The sequence below is a fragment of the Rhea americana genome, unplaced genomic scaffold (genome assembly GCF_003343005.1).
Source record: "Rhea americana isolate MKP2758 unplaced genomic scaffold, rheAme1 scaffold_148, whole genome shotgun sequence".
In the NCBI taxonomy this organism is placed as follows: domain Eukaryota; kingdom Metazoa; phylum Chordata; class Aves; order Rheiformes; family Rheidae; genus Rhea; species Rhea americana.
The window spans coordinates 1,478,739-1,496,323 of record NW_028185572.1 but is presented as its reverse complement, the minus strand read 5'-3'; positions in this window follow the sequence as shown (position 1 = coordinate 1,496,323).

The following is a 17,585-nucleotide window of genomic DNA, read 5'->3' as shown; positions in this document are numbered from 1 at the left end:
AGGCAGATCAGAAGCTGGCTGCAGTGGCCTGGAGGTCACATCAGGACAGGCAGTGAGCAGAGCAATGTAGAATAAGCATCTACCCATGAAGCCGAGAGAAGAAGACTGTGGAAAAATTTCAGGCTTGATTTCTAGATTCCTAGCACAGGCACTCCCTATTAGTTATAAAACTTATGACAGAAAATGCTACTCCTGAAAATATTCTTGTCTCTGAKGCTGGACAAGCAGTTAGGAATTTAAATGCAAGACTTAATAGGAGCTTATCRGGTTGTATGTAATTCTACCGGAACAGCATTATTTTACTTCTGGTTTCCGGAACAATATATTTGCAATGAATGCTACCCCAAATTAGAATACCAATACTCACATACGATAGTAAAATATATTGTAGCCTTTCATGGAGGTATAGTATAAGCTGTAAGGTRTCAAATCGCTGTCCATCTCATCTTGTATTGTCTTCAATAGAYAGAAAAGTAGCTGCAAAAAAATCTACACACTGAAGAAGATAAAAAAGCCTGCTGATTTGTTATTAATAGCTAATAGATACTGGTTTAAATTGTGGGGTTTTATGTCCCTGCCCAAAACTTGGATCATTAAGTCAATAGCATTGTTAGCTGTATAACTGTCCAGTTTCCTTTTGTAACGTGCAGCTGTGTATTGCACAGCCTAATTATTTATTGTCTAGAAACAATCAGCAATTGTCCCTTCCCGTTTGATTGAAGGCCTGCTTTGTGCCGGGGGACATTAGTAGTCCCTGCTCCTCCTGCTACATAACATTTATTTATTTATTTTACAGTTTATTATGTCCCCTTTTGCATTTCTCGGGGAAATATCACCGTTCTTTCCAATCTCTATTCATGGAGGAGGGCTTTAGTTCATCTCTTAATCATTCGCATTCTTGTGAGCCCCCCTACCCCTATTTTTCCCTCCTGCAATTATGCTTCCCTCCCTCTTAGTTATTCTGCGTGCACAGATTGCTTTTGACACCAGATGCTCAGCAGTCAGCGCACAGCAGCACCCACTCCGCTTGCTCCAAGCTTTTATCCGGTATCCGGACCATCTGGCCACTCCCTGTGCATAAGACACGACAGCTATAAGAAGCAGCAAGGAGCCTCAAAGACAGAGGGATGCTGTTGTTGGGATCTGGTGCTCTTAACGAGGTTAAAAACCCGATTAACCAGTCTCAGTGGGATGGAAGCAGCTGGCCTGTGGCTTCTAAGCCGGGTTTAATGAGTTAAGTGCAGCTCCCCTGGCAATGCTGCTCCAGAGGGGTTGCAGAAAGAGCATTGGGCACTGCTAAATAACACACAACAACGTCCAGAGAAAAACTGAGCCATTAGGGTCAACTAAAACCAACGATTTCTAGTACTCCCTGAGCCCAGAGATACTCAAGACCCTTGGCTCACTAAAAGCAGCAGATATTTTATAGCTTGCATCCATGTGGATATTTCCATAGGCAAATGTTTAGCTGTTCTCATTGAAGAGTCTAGCGCAGGAAGAAAAGCTCGGGCATGTTTCGTCGTTTCTCGGACRCGTTTCCACACCCCTGCATAGCCCRCTGCCATTTTCCACGTGTCTTTAAACTCATTAACGCTGGCTAATAGTCACAGTCAGAAAAGTTTCGTCTCGAACTTCTCAGTGTAAATTAGGTAGTGGGTGAGAGGACGCTTGATTCTTATGCTGTTCTACACAAATATGAATAACAGAACATCAAGGAAAAACGTGGGGACATGGGAAGTTATAAAAGCTGAGTGTTACTTTTTCCACTGCTTTTCAGTAAAAGCAAACAGACACCAATTATCTTTTAACTTTTTCTTCCCTGAAACTCTCTAATAAGAATAAGAAACAAGGTCAAAAAGCTTTGTTGTCGTCATTGTTTTTTTTTTCCCTTGTTCCCAAAATATCTCAAAACAAATGCATTTTTTTGAAATATCAAAGACTACGGCAATAATAATAATAATAATAATTGGGGAATGAGCAATGCTTTTCATTGTTTGAAAATATTGATTGAAGACTGCCTCCCTATGTTCTCCTGTCTTTGACCTTAGAAAACAGTTTATTTCTCCCAGAAAAACACTCATTTGTTACTATAACTGGATATGATTTAAGATTCTCCAGTCATCCATCTTTATGTTTTAAAATGCACAGAGTCCTTCACGTGTTAAAAGCCAAAACAAAGCTGCAAAGGACTCAATCCAAGCAAATTTCAAATCTTATTAATGTTCACATGGCRGTGTTCCTCTGAAGACAATTCTAGTTTTTAATAACAAATACTTYTGACCTTTAACAAGCCCAGAAACACCACAACACGATGCTTGTTTTATATATCGGCTTTCAAAATGAAAACCTATTCAAATACTCCTTACATATTTAAACACTACTTACTAGTCTAGCCATCTTTGAATCTTTCTGCCGTAGAATTGAAGAATGAAAAGAAGAAMAAATCAAATTCTATTTTAGATTGTTAAATCAATCCATTTTGTCTCAATTATTATACTTTTTTTTTTGTGATTGTGATATGATCAAAAGGAGCTTTTTGCACTATTTTGTCCAGGGGTGAGTGTAATTTCCTTCTAATTTCTCCATTTAAAAATCAGCTTTTTGTTATGCTCTCAAAATGGTTTAACAGCAGTCAGTGTCCTAGTGTGAAGCAATTACTGTTTTGTAGGTTTTGTCTTTTTTAAAAATCATGATAATTTCTATTGCTCTCCACCCATGTTTCCTTCTCTCCTGTCTTTGTCTAATTACAATGTAACTGATATCTTTTACTCAGTGGAAATCTATGCAGGCACACTAGTTTTYGTAATTTGCAGTTAATGCTGCCATCTGTATATTAAACAAAACTCTTCAATTGAGCTCAGATAGGTTGAATTTCAGCATACATGTAAGACATCAAGGCAGTACGATTGGGCCACCTACTCAATAGATTTCCATCTAGAGGTTCTTGGTGGACATATCCCTTAGATATCTAAACTTCTCRAGGCTCCTGGTGACAGGGAATGCATCGGTTCTCAGATTAAGTTCTGCTACTGATTAATATTCATTATTGTTAAAATACATCTCTATTTCTCGTCTGAATATTTATCATTTCAAAGTTTGCATGCTGAATCTTATTGTTGGCTGTCTGCGTTTTTTCTCATTTTCTTTTTGCTAGATTAAAGAGCTTTTTACAATASGAAATTGTATCCCCGATACACATACATATATATCCTGATAATACATATTTCAGTGTCTTTATCGTTTTGAGAAATAGCTTTTCTCTGCTTCTTTTCTTCACCTAACTAGCCAGATTCAATACTATGAACTCCCTCAACTGGGGACCATCTTTCCCTTAGATAAGTGTTGAGTCTAAATAGTCTCAGCTGTCCATTTGTTACCCCACTACTATTGATTAGTTATTGCTCAGGGAGACCAAAGACCAATATTTTGCTAGGAGGGAAAAAATTCCCATGAAATTATGGAGAGAATGGAGAGAGCAGCTGAGACAATTCTTCATTTTATAAATAACTTAATAGAAAATAAGTTATATGATAATACTCACAAACTCAAGCTTATGCCCAGAGAAGACAGCACCAATATCTATAATATGAATTTACCAATATCTATAATATGAATTTAGTTCAGTTAATTTTAAGCAGGTTCCTTTTTTTTATTAAAAAAAAGTTTAAATACACTTTTGATAGATTAAGAGACTAAGGTATAGATTTAACAGGGACTGAAGGAAGATCAGGTGACTAAAAGTACTGATTTAGGATGTTGTACTGCCATAGAAACTGATTTTAATTTCTTAAGGCCAAGTCAAGCCGCTGAACCAGGTTTCTGAACTCCAGGGAAASTTCTCTGCTCTCTAGATTGTGATTGCTTCTTCCTCATTATTTTTGAAGTGTGAAGAACCTTATTATTCTTAAAGACAGTTGACTCTAAGATAAAAGAGGTTTRAGAGTCTGAGTCGTGGTCTCAAAAAGTCTCTCAAATCTGGCGGAAGAGAACTGGCCCGCTCTTAAGCATTCCCGGTTGGCCGGGCTAACTGAGCTGCTCGTTGCGGGTTCCGGTTTTAGATCTCTGACATCCTCCACGTGCTAGATAAGGAGCGCTGATGCCCAGCTCAGGGCAACGCATTTCATTTCTGAAACAGCGTCCAAAAACTCGTTTAATGATTGAGCGCCACTGTACAAATCCTGTTGTAGATTTGGCCCCATGTGAAGTAGGTGCCTGAGTTATATTTTTCAACTAGCAGACCCTAGCGTCTTGCCTTCCCTCACGKTGCTGAGCAGATTTGCACTAAAGCACAATTGTTATATCTCAAAACAAAATCTTTTTTTGYCTCCTTTTTTTGCCCTGTACTCCTTTTTGTCCCTGTATCCAGCACTGCGGTGCCAGAAGTCCTTTTTCTCCCTCTCACATTTTTACTATATCTGAAATAATAACAGTGTCAGAGAGGGAGAAGGCTGTGTTTTGTGGATGATATTTCCCTGAAAGGAAAATATATAAGCAACAAAGTCTCAYGCAAGGTTCCTTAATCATAAGCAACCAGGCTCTGTCACGTGTAACCATAAAGTTAATCACACGTTATATAAATAGAATTGTTTTTAAATAGAATGGCTGTCAAACTCTTCAGTCAGCCTTCATCAGCAGCTCTTTAAGAGAAAAGGCTGATTGAAAAGGAAAGTCAGTCAGTKGCAATTTAGTATGAGGGCTAATAATCAGCACTTCAGTTTCATTCCTGTTAAGCTAAAGGAAGTCATTTGACATAGGTGTTACTAGGAAGGGTACAACATAAGTAATGATGTTTTGCAGACCTCACAGAAGCAGGAAAAAAAWATATATATATGCATGTACTGTAATGCTGTTGTACAAGACATACCAGGGGAATATTTATATTTTAAAGAGAAGAAAAATATGGCCTCTGYCAAGCCTCCTTCCCACCCCAGTGGGGAAAAAAAAATAAATTAAAAAAAAAGGCAAAAAATTACTCTTTTTTAGAATTTAGAGGAAATACTGAAAAAAAATAGATATGATGGTACAGGTATACATAATCTATGCATATACAATATGTTAGACATTAAAAGCTTTGTGTGCGTACCAGCAGCTCTACCAAAGAGTCATTGGACTGAATAAGGTAATCAGCTTCTCATGGTTGCAGACTTAAAGGTTAACTGCCTTCATGTATACCTCTTCAGCTGATTTATCATTTGCAGGGTTAAATTAAGAGCCAAATAAAGCAGAACTGCTATGTTAAAGGACAGTTTCTGAAGCCTTCTGCTTACAGAACCACCAACCAAGACAGCTGGGTTTTCCTAGTCGAAAGACATTGAGAGACAAACACCAGCAGCAAAAGAGTTGGTTCTACCWTCCCAAAGTCCTGAAAACTAACAGCAGATTTTCATCTATCTGCTAGAGGAAAAGAAATCTTCACCCAGACTTTGCAAGCCAGAAGATGTGTGGTCCAGAGACGACTGCAGGCACTCAGGCTGAGGGSAAAAGTTGTTCAAGTTGCTTTAGTTTGTTAACAAATAAAATAAATGGAAATTCTTAACTTTAATGGTAGAGAGGCTAACAATCTTTCCTGAGTTTTTCTTTTTTCTCTGCATGTGGCAATAYCAGTTGTGATAAAGATCAAGGGGTTCTCAGGTGAAGAACTTTTTCCCTCGGTTTTGAAGTAAAGCTATTGGGAGAACTTCCTTGTTCTTATCGTTTTCATACATTTATTGACATCAAATTTTACTACATTACAGTCACAGGAGACCTTCATCTTATACTTAGAAAATRCATTACCCTATTTGTAGCATATGGGAGTGAATATTAAAGTGATGGCAATTAGAGGCATTTATAGCTAGCAAGCTAGCTATTTATTCTAGTTCATCACCCCTGTATCTGTCTACTCCATACTAGTCTTTTAACAGACACCAGCAAATTTATAAAGCAAAGTAATACAGGATTGCACCATTAAAATGCTAATGTAAACACACRATGCTTTAGGAACAGACAATCTGTAAAGTTATCCTTAATGAGAATATCTATATAAACTTTTCTTAGACGATTGTTATTTAATATTTATCCATTTCTACTATTCTAAGATTAGCAGAATAGGCAATTTTATACACATCACTACCAGTTTGTGAGCTTCCTTCAAAAAGCAATACCAGCCTCATTAATAAGGCCAATAATTCCTGATGTGTTTGAGTATTTTGTTTTGGTGTTCAGAGAGAATGTGTGTTTTGATATGTGCCCTTTTTATTTTGGTACTGTATACTTCTTGCTTTTCTCTGTGTCTTCACCTGCCCTGGTTTTAAGCTCCCAGGGAGCTTAAGTCCTAGTTGTTTTTAGGTGAGAAAAGGGCTTGATTCCCACATTCAGATCCATAGGGACTTAAAGGCAATATTTTCAAAGGTGACTTAAGCATTTAGGAGAATTAAGTCTCAAATGCATGATAAAATTATGGTGATTAACAAGTTACGACATATCAAATAGGCTGATGGATTGATATCAAATAAACTGATGGGTTAAAACAGTACACTTCTAAGTAACATATATTCTTGAATTAGAAATTTTTTTAAGGACCAACAGGATATATGGCAATGCCAGTTAAAGCAGACAAAACCATGCCTACCACAGACAGCGAAGGGAGCAGATCTTTTGGCCATCTGTCCAATGCCCAGAGGACTATTAGCTGGAAGCATAATGAACTGCTTTCATAATCCTGTATGAATTATTAATTAAGAGCACACATACAAATAATTTCCGTTACCTCAATAGCTTTGATCTTGTGTCTTAATCTTACCAGAAATTATYGGGTACAAGGCTCTTTGGTATGAAAACAGGACTCAGGCTCTTAAGATGCTTATAAAGCAAGACTTTCACTTTTTCTACTTTTGTGAACGATAACTGCACACAGTAACTAAYATCTCTATTATTTTGTAGGAAACCTATAATCTGATAATGATACTTGACTCTTGCATAATCAAAAACATCAGTATGTTATAAAACTTCCAGTTATAAAGAAGGTCAGAACCCTTCTAATAAGGTGAAACTTCATCAGAACACAATAGTTTAGCTAGCCCTAAATATTTCTTTTAAATATCTTGGGTTTGGCCAAACCTTGACTGAATTGCAGGCTGAGTTCCCTRGGAAAATTGCCCAGTTTCCTAGTGAGATATTGAAGTGTGTGGTTTTGAACAGTCTCTGTAACCTTCTCAGATCCAGGAGCCCAAAACTTCCAGCATCTATGCTTTCAGAGGCCCTTTTTCATATCCAGAAAGCTATGTGCCTGGTAAGTCAGGAAGTCCTGGAGATGTTCCATGTACCAGAGTCTTCATTTATCCTTTTTATTTATTTATTTATTTATTTTTTTTTTTTGAGTTCAGTTATGCTTTTTTCTCTGGTATCCCCCAAAATAGGCATGGGACAGAGAGTCTGTAAACCTAACTCRTGTCATCCTGATGGCTATGAAGCCTTAAAGCTTCTCAAGTTAGTGAAAGAAAGTGGTGTTCTTGGGAGTTTCCAAAGTAAGGATAAGAAGGTCAGATTCATTAAGTTACCACACTGCTGGGAAAGTAGAGTTTTAAAAACTCCATGGTTTCTGAAACCACTGTTTCTGTCTCTTGTTGTGCTTTTAGGCCTTTCTTAAGTTGCTCTTAAGCCTTTCTTGTYGTCTATTTAAGCCTTTTCCATTACAATAAAACAAAAAATAAATACATTAAGATAATAAAGATAAAATAAAAGAAATAAAAAAGAAATAAAAGAAAACAGAAAAATACAAAATATTAACGTGGAATTTCTATTTTTCAAAACAACTTAGGGACTTCCTTGTGGTCTGCAACTGTCTCCTTTCTTGTTTGAGTTTCAGAGGGAGTTATTTGTTTTCTGGGACTACAATGGAGATAAGCAATTTTCTTAGCTCTTCCTTCGTAATTAATTTTTCTCCCTTGATCTTAGTTTTATATGACATAATTTTGTAGGTGTTTGGGAGACAAAGAAAACAGGTTTCTTTCTTTCCTGTTAATTATCTCACATTTGTGTTGCTTTCAATCCTTCCTAAAGAGCAAGAAAAGAGGAAACTACTTTGTAAAAGCTACTGTGCATGGTTGCTGGGCTACTAATGGCTGGAAAAGATAAATTAGTCAAATTGTGCTTAGGCTTGTGCTTAGCAAGTGAGAACCTAAGACATAAAACAGCAGTAGTGAGAGAATGTAATTCTGTATCAGCATTGATTTATAATGGGCTAAAATTATTATACCGCTCTTTATTAAACTAAGACTATATTTGCTGGTCATTTCATCACTAGATGCTAGGCTTGGAAATACTAACTCAGTTTCAAACCTTTATGAGTCTAAATGAGTTCTTAGTATCTGGCAGATACTGGCCCTTGACTACTACCTATTCCATCAGGGTTTACTTTCCTTTGGTTGTTAGTGCTACGCAATCATCTACTGTTTTTTTTTTTTTTTTTTTTTTTTTTTTTTTTTTCCCTCAGGACAACATGGAAGTGATGAAAACAACANTTTTTTTTTTTTTTTTTTTTTTTTCCCCTCAGGACAACATGGAAGTGATGAAAACAACAGCATGAGTAAATAAACACGCAAACTAATGTATTTTTGTTTGACACAATTGCACAGGATACTCTACTTTGGACAGGTTTTTAAGCTGTACATAGCACTGTTTTCCAAATAACAACACCTGCAGCTTCTCATTTCACTGATTTTTATCCATTTTCCTAAATTGGACATTATATATGTACTGTGGTGTCTTTATTATTATTTAGGCTGAGATTTATGTGATGAAATTTAGATATCTACTATATATGCTAATCACTCTGTACTCACTTTATAGTAAAAGAAGGGAATAYGTGTAGATGTCGACAGCAAGTCGATCACCCTCAGCGTGTGACTGCCCCACATGTAGATGTCTGAGATTGATGCTTAAAACTAGACAAGATAAATCTCATCCCAGCTCTCCGCAGTAACGCGCAGTTTGACAAAATGAAGTGGAGAGCGCATCCAGCAGAACACAGAATATGCCCCAAAAAAACAAATTTATCTCAATATTTACATATGTTCATTTTGGGCTTCCTACTGCTGGCTTTCCCTTTAATAAATATCCTATGCAACATGCAGGAATAATGATGAAAGCTTATCTTTCTATGTGTCTTCAATATAATTTTAATCTTCTTTTTTATAGTTCAAGCCTGTTCACTTTTTCCTTCCCAGACAATTCTAAGACTTTCTATATTTGTACATCTAAAGGAATTTCTACTTATCTATATAGTAAAACAAGAAAACGGATGTTGGGATGATCTTTAAGTGGTTATTCTCGAAATGAAAAGGCATCTTTGAATGCATCACCATCTCCTTATTMCTGACTGGAAAGTCTGATACCAGATGCTTATGGCATAGACTTCAGTACTGAGTAGTTTCTGAGTTGAAGTAAAGCATCGTTAAAGACTTGGGAGTATTCCCCTCCGTTCTGAAGAGAGAGGACGAAAGTGAAACATAAGCGAGCGCTGCGTGRTTTAGTACGTGGAAGCGGATCTGCTGCAAGCCTTTGGAGACCATCTCTCTGTCAGAATGTCAATAATGGTGGGTTTTAATTTCCTTAAAGAAATCTTCTGTGGTTCGACTAGCCTTGGAGGCAAACCTCACAAACTCTCTGACGARTCTTTCAAGGTGCACCGCGCTGGAAGAACAAGGCAGTGCTTTGGACAACGTGGAGAAGAGTGCCTTGGCTCTGGTTTCGATAAGAGTGAAGCGATCAGAGCCGAGAGAAGACCCTGCCACCTTTGCGTTGCACGTTGTTAAGACGTAAATAGAACTCCGCTGCTCTTCCCGTTCCTCGTTCTGATAAAGTCACCTGGTTACCGCATAAAAGCAGCAATGGCTTAAATTTCACGGTGGCTAGCATTGAGGATTACCCCATTTTTAACTTTTTTTTTCCATATTTTGAGGTTCTGTTGTCTCAAATGTAAGACTACGTACTGTCTGAAGAACTTCTTAGTGAGATAAGACTTATGAGGAAACAATATATTTTAATAGGACATAGTTGGAGGGAAATAGCTTTAAGACAGAGAAGCCCCTCTCAAGGTTTGAAATAGGGGCAGCAACATCTACAGCTGTGTGCAGAATTTCTGGCTGTATTGGCAATCACTGCACTGTTCTCACTCCGTTCTCGCTTCCTCACCGATGCTGGGCCCACGTTGTTCTGTTGTATATCAGATTTCCTTTCAGCTGTCTTTCTTTGGTAAGACCTTTTGGGTTCTGTCTGGTTTTAGTTTTATCATCCTCTTTCCAATCCTGCAGTAGATGCTTTTCACTTCTAATATCTCTGTTTTTCTGCTCCCAGAAGGTCATGCAGGGAGGATGTTTAGCTTGGATGAAGAATTGTGGTGTTATTTTAGGCAAGTGGGACAGAATTTATATTACCTGACTTTAGACACTTGTAAGCCATGCTTTTTCTCATCCTAAAGTAGATGTAAAAACTGGACAGATGATTCATAGCCCCAAAGTGATTTTTTCTCCATTAACTGTAAAACGGCCTCAAAGTAATACCTCAGACATAAACATATAGGTTGGCATTGAGCTCCAGATACTAAATATAGATGCCTGAATGTAAATGAGGTGTCTAAAGTCTCATTGTAATCCATGGAAAATATAGGCTTCGTTTATTTGCCTAAGTGCCAAATCATCATTTGAATTGCCTTAGGATATCCAGGAAATCTGTACGGAGCTGGCAGAAATGACAGAGAATATGGGAGATTTAGACTGGCACTAGTTATTTTCAGTAGTTAAATTGATCCCATTGTCAGACAAGCTCAGAAAATAGCTCAACTCAGGCAATAAAAGATATCTGTACTGAAAATCAGCCCCAAATATAGGTGTCTTGTACCTCCTGAGATGCCTCAGGTTTAGGTACYGTTCCAAAAGATAAAAAGTCTCTTGTAATTCCTGTGCCATATATGCCAATTCCTTGAATAAGTTTGATATCCTAGGGCATCACAAATATCTGGCATATGGGTAAATGAATCCCATGCCAGACTATCATTACATTCAGGTGTTTTAATCTTAAACTGAATTCTGCCTCTAAAAATGTTAGTTAATACCTAGCACACTATGATATCAGGAAGGATTCTTAACTATGTTCTAACATTATTATWATCCATTAAAATAATGTCGAAATCTGTGCATGAAGGCAGTTTCTACTAGTTGAGGAACCAGTTCACTGTTTGTGAAGTGCTTTGAAGTCCTTCAGTAAAGAGCACTGTAAAACTGCAAACCAGTATCACCTRACAGATTTTTCTTAATTAACCACCAAAACTGTAGAGTTAGATCTTCCCCCCAAAACAAAATTTCATGCAAAGTTAAACATTTTAACTGACTTTGCCATTTAAAAATGAAATGTACTCTGGTCTCTCAGACAAAGAAAAATCCTCAGTTTCTGGAATTTTTCTGGTTGATGCATTCTAGTGGCAATCTATGTGACAATTACTGTGTAATGAAGTCTGAAGACATTTCTGAGACAATACATCATAACCAGAGCAGCCCATATGACTTGTGCTTAATGGATACAATGGCACTTAACTACACTCAGGAAGCAATACGTTGTGAGTAAGCAGTCTGAGAGATTTAAAATCTTCCGTAGGGCTATATTGCACGTATGAGGGGGAAAAAAAAATATATATATATATATATACATATTGCACATACGAGGGAAAAATATATATATATATATATTTATTTATTTATACACATTCCAGAGCACTAAAAAGAAAGTTACATTTAAGTTTGCCATTTCACTGTCAAAATATGTCCCACAGAATGCACATTTCATACATATCATGCATGAAAAGCAAAATACTTTGAAATATATTACAGATCCACAGCACAGGCCCATTTGTTCTGGGAGTAGATGAGTGCTATTTAACCACAGCTCAGTTAACGACTTCTGCTGTTGTGCAAATCAATGAGGCCTCTACAGTGGYTCACTTTATTTATTTTCCCTTTTGWACATAAACAYGTATAATTGTATTCTTTAAACCAATTTTAATTATATTTTGCATGCTTAAATGCAATATTTTTGTACTGTGATGTACAGTCTTAGACATGCAAATAATAATAAGACAGCAAGCATCATGTTCATTTCTCTGCTYCTTTTAGCAGCCTCTTAAAGTTATTTTATTTACCAAAGGAGCTGAAGACTTCCTAAAAGTGTGAAGTCCTACCAGTCAGCAGTGAACTTTCATTTCAATAAGAAAATAGCTGATATTAATAATAGTCCAAAGACAAATTATAYTTACCAAGAAGAATTTTTTTATTGTTTTTTCTGTGCAAAGGGGGAAAGGCATTATAGATATAACACTCCCTACATCACGAATCCTAGGCACTTGGGCTAAAATTGTAGGGAAATCCAAATAACTGAAATGGCACAGCAAGTTCTTAATCCTAAAGTACTTTTCTTAAAGCATATCAGAAAGTATAGAAAAGTATCTTACTACAGTATTGTGTAAGGCAAGCATGAGCATCTTCACAGAATGTCGTAAAACACCAGATATAGTATTTTCCTTCCTTACTTTTACTTACAACTGTTTTATTGTATTTCTAAGCAAGCCGTGCTTTCCTTGGTGGTGGTAGCTTTTCAAAAGCATGTGGTGCTGATCCAGCCTTGCTGACCATTAGCTCCTACGGATACGAACACAACCTTCACACTTTCCAACTCTCATTTATTACCACCATATCAAGATGTTTGTTTTCTCCCAGTTTTCATCTGGGTTTCATAGTCTTTAAATACACTTGTTGGGATGTTATCCGGAAAGAGTTCAAACAAGTGTACTAGCACTYAGGAAAGAAAGCTACAGTTAGTTGCAAACAATGGGCACAAAAAAATTAATGTCATTTTCTGGTTTTTATCTACCATGTTGCCTGCGTTACTGAACTTGCCAGATTTTGCAGTCATGYTTATCTCTAATGTGCACTTGTCTAGTGAAATGTTGTTCAGCATGCAGTGCATTGGCTGCTGGTATCTGCTAAGGCTCAGAAAGTGGAACYCAGGATGCAAAACAGCATCATTTACAAAAGGACGTGAAAGATCTTGAAGTCCGAATAGCTTTCCAAAAGCATACCTTAGCAAAAGCCACAAGATATAGACCAGATGACAGTATTATCAGGGGAAACATTAAAAATTTTACTTATATTAATCACACCTCCTCACTACTTTCAAACATACTGGGTAATGGATTTTTTTTTCCAGAAAGTTTAACTAATTTTCAGACAAAACCCAAGAAACACTGGTCTAATGCCTATTACCCAAAGAGTGTTTGTTCGTATAAAATGCTAATCATATTAAAAAAGAGAACAAAGAACTTCATAATCAGTCTTGCACTGTGTTAACCTAGGTTTGAAACTTGACTTTGGTCTAAGCTTTTCAGCAACATCCATTAATTGCGTTGACCACTTGCAGGAACATCCATGTCAAAATGCTGTTTTCTGTTACAGCATTATAACTGGAAAAATATAAGGCTAAAGTCTGAATTCTGCAGRGACTGAGCTTTAGAGAATGAATTACGGGTTGATCCTGAGTTTGACCTGAGTCGTCTTTTGCTTACAACGCCTGCGACTCCTCTGAGTTACAGTGCACCTCCTCTGGCTTGTCGTGTCCCTGGGGCACGAAATATCGGAGTCTCTAAAGGCATTCTTGGGAAGTATCGTTACGCATTTACCTTATTTTTAAGATTCTTCCTTCTCTGTATGTTTTTGACCATAGCTGAGATGGGATGCTGGACTAGGTAGACTAATAGGCTATTTCTGCGGGAAGTCAAAAGACCATCCAATTTCCCTAACTGAAGRAAAAGTCATTTTCAAATTATTTAAAGATTATTAGCTGATATCAYTGTGTCACTCTTTATCCTACTGTTCTTCGCATCTCATATTAACTGAATGCAACCTCTTCTGACAGGGCTGAGGAGTGTTTCTCTCTCTGCTATTCRCTCCTGCGAAAGAAGATTGCTACCTAGGGTTATATCCTCAACCTGTGTAAATTGTCGTGGCTCAGCTGGAAATTAGTGGAACTATAGCAATTTATACCTGCTGAGGATCTGGTCTCTGGAGAGCGCTGAAAAAAAGTAGAAAGCTTTATTGATGTCTCACATCTAATTTAGATTCTCATTTAGGCCTTCTTGGCCAAATTTTCTCCCAGTGCTACTTCCCTGAAATTAATGGAATTACGCCAGCAGGGAATTTGACCTTCTATTTTTGGACCAGAGGTTCTTATTTCCAAACAGAACAAAACAGGCTCCTCACAGTTGAAGCAACGCTGGAAGGCTTTTAAGTTTATGGCAAATACCAGGCYGGACAAAAATAAGCTAATTTATGCAGTGATGTTCTGAATCAAGCCAGGACTTGTTATTGTTCAATCTTAATTATAGAGCAGGCCAATTGCCCTGCTCTCCTGTGTCATCCTATAAGCAACGTGTTTCAGATAGGGAAACTTTCCAAGTTGGCTCCTTCACCAGCCAGAAGACTTGGCCAGAGGTTTATTTCTCATTTTGAGAATAAAACAAGGGATGTCAGAAGCCAGCTGCCTCTAGCGTTGCTCTACACATTAATGCTCTGTCAATTGCTGTTCTCTTGTGGTATTTTGTTGGTGTTTCCTTTGAGGTGCGKGTATTTATTTTGTTCACTGAACAGAAGCTATGTAAAGATAGTGTTGAGTGCCTGAAGCAAGCCTGAAAAAGAAAAAAAAAAATCAGAGTTCAATACTGACCAGCCAAAGACAAGACATACTTAGTGGTAGGATGAGTGGTCTGAAGCTCAAGGCATGATCCAAAATAGTGCATGCATGAATAAAGTGACATTTGTATGGAGCTTTGAGTGTCTGAGTGTAAGAGGGAAGGCATTTGCTCCTGAAGATTTCACTATAAGATATTTGGCATTCTGGATTTAATTGCATTTGGTTAATCATAATTTATATAGATGTTACAGGCATTTTCTCCCATGGTTTCTTAACAAAATTATCACCCTCTGCTGAGCACCATTGCCTCAGTTAAAGTTTTGTGAATCTKAGTAAGGAAATCTGAACCCTTGATATTTCTTTTTCCAAGATGCATAGCTGCATCAGAGAGGGGTGTTTGTGACTTCTAGTCAATCCACGATAGGATCTGAACTGTTATATTCATTGCTATAATGTGCTAATTTTTTTTTATCATTTCAGTTAAAAATGAATGTGTTGTGGAAAAAATTGTTTATCCTTCACAGAAGTAGCATAAAAATAGCTTTTCACTAAAATAGTTCTTGGGTTTTTTTTTTTTTAAAAAAATCACCTCTTTCTCTACATGTTCCTCACTTTCGACTGAGGAAAATGTGCAATTAAGTAGACATCAAACCAGAAAAACAAAACCATAGGAATTGAATGAAAAGTGTCTGTGAAGCTGAAACATATTTATTTTGCAAAAATATTCCACTGTCAGCCTTCTTTATATGAATCCAAAAGAAATCATTAATTCAGAGATGCAGTTTWTTGTGACTAAACACAGAGCTTAGCTGGTGAGGAGTTCTGAAGCTCTTCTTTGAGAGAGTCTGTTGTTGATGAATAACTTGACTCACTCTTGATTTGACAAATAATTTCAAGATCCAGGAAACCTGGAGATTTCTTTTCTTCCAGACCAGCTTTTCCTCTCTCTATCATTTTCCAACACATTCAGTTTTCATGAGCTTTTTGCMCTACTCCCCAAAATTTCAGTATCGGATGTCAAACACAAAAACTATCAGGTCTTACAAAACTTCTTGAGAAGCCCCTGAATATACTGAATATATTGATACTGAAGCATCCTCTGTGTTTCTCCCTGYGCACTGTGCCTCTCTCTTAGCAGTATCTCTACAGGCTTTACTTTGTGCATATTTTTCTGTGTCTGATGGCTGAAATTTCAACGTTCAGTTATGGACATAGAGGGCACCATAGTGTCAGTAGTAAGATATCAAAAACGTGATAGAAGAAAATAATTATGGAATCATATAAATGGACAGTGCACTGACATCTTGAGCACTGTGAGCAGTTTAGGTCATCCAGGGCTGAAAATGGACATGGCAAAACATTTAAATAGGTTAGGACTTCTGAGCGTCAAAAAGGTGAAGCTGRGGAGAGGAGACCATGAAAGGAGATTATGGAGAAAGGATGTGTAACATGAGGAAAGACAGAGAAAGGTAACTCGGGAGTGTGTATTCACTATTTTTGTAACAATATAATTAGAATGCAAAGATTCCAAAACAAATGAAGTTATTTTTCACACACTGCATAATTAAATTGTGCAACAGGATTTTAGGGAAACCAAGAATATAAAGAGATTCAAGACGAATTCTTGGAGGATAAGGCGAAGAGTGACTATTAAATGTGTTAATCCACCTGCAAACTGTATTGCAGAAAATCGCAAACAGCAGAGAGAGAAATAAACCAAGAAAGAGATATAAACCAAGCAAATGATCATTCTGTTTCTTATCTTTTTCTCTGAACATTATTACTAACTGCTGCTGGAGATAGACTCCTTAACCATATATTTACTCTCTGATTCATATGTATATATGAACATAGATATATATATATGTATATATATGTGTATATATATATATGTTAAAAAAGACTAATCTGTATCTAATTGTTACTTTGCTCTTTCTTGAATGAATAAGCCCAAAGAATCTGATTTTCAATAAGATGACATTTGTTATGAATACTCACTCATAATTTTACTTTTCCACTGGACTGTTTTGAGCAGTACAAGGAGATATTTTGAGTGTCAAATATATCCTTTCTTTCATGAGAAAAAAAAAAAGTTAAATATGTTGAACATATAGTTAAAAAAATTGTACTAGTGGTCAGAGATTTAGACAATTTGTCCTTTAGTCAGTGATTCTGACTGAAATCTTAATTCAAATTTGAATTTCAGATTGGAAAACATTCTATTTATCAAGACTTCCAAACTATCCCAAAACCTTTGATACTGAAGTACATAAACAAATTACTTTGTGTCAAGCTTTGTTCAAAAGTAGGTTTGCTGATGGGTCAAAAATGATAGCATTTCGTGGTGAAAAAGTATTAGTACGGATTTTAGCAGGATGTATTTTATGTGCCACCCTTTGGTGGTCTACTAGGATATAACGAGAATAAAATGTTAATTGCTTATTTAGTAATTGTAACCTACAAACCTACAGAAGAACAATAGCAAAATCYGTATGCTTGTATAATCTTCAGGAATCGCTCCTGGCACAGAGGAGCAGAGCTATTTAAAGAGACCTGATAGATGCTATAAATAAATAGAAGTACTGTAAAATCTTATTGTATCCCATAAGAGCAGCACTGTTATCTCCAAACTCAACAAAAATATCTTCATTTCAGGCTGTGGGTGTAAGGAGAGCTTAGATGAGGGAAATGATAAGTTGTGTATACTGATCAGTAGTGAAGAGGACACAGAAAATCTAATTTCCCGGCTTCCGCTGCAAACAAAGTGGTAAATGAATTGTGGCTYACGGTCAGAAGGAATTTCCCTGTATATGTGTTACTAAGAGAGTTCTGTCTATCCGAGCAGACACACTAAAGCATTTTTTTCATAG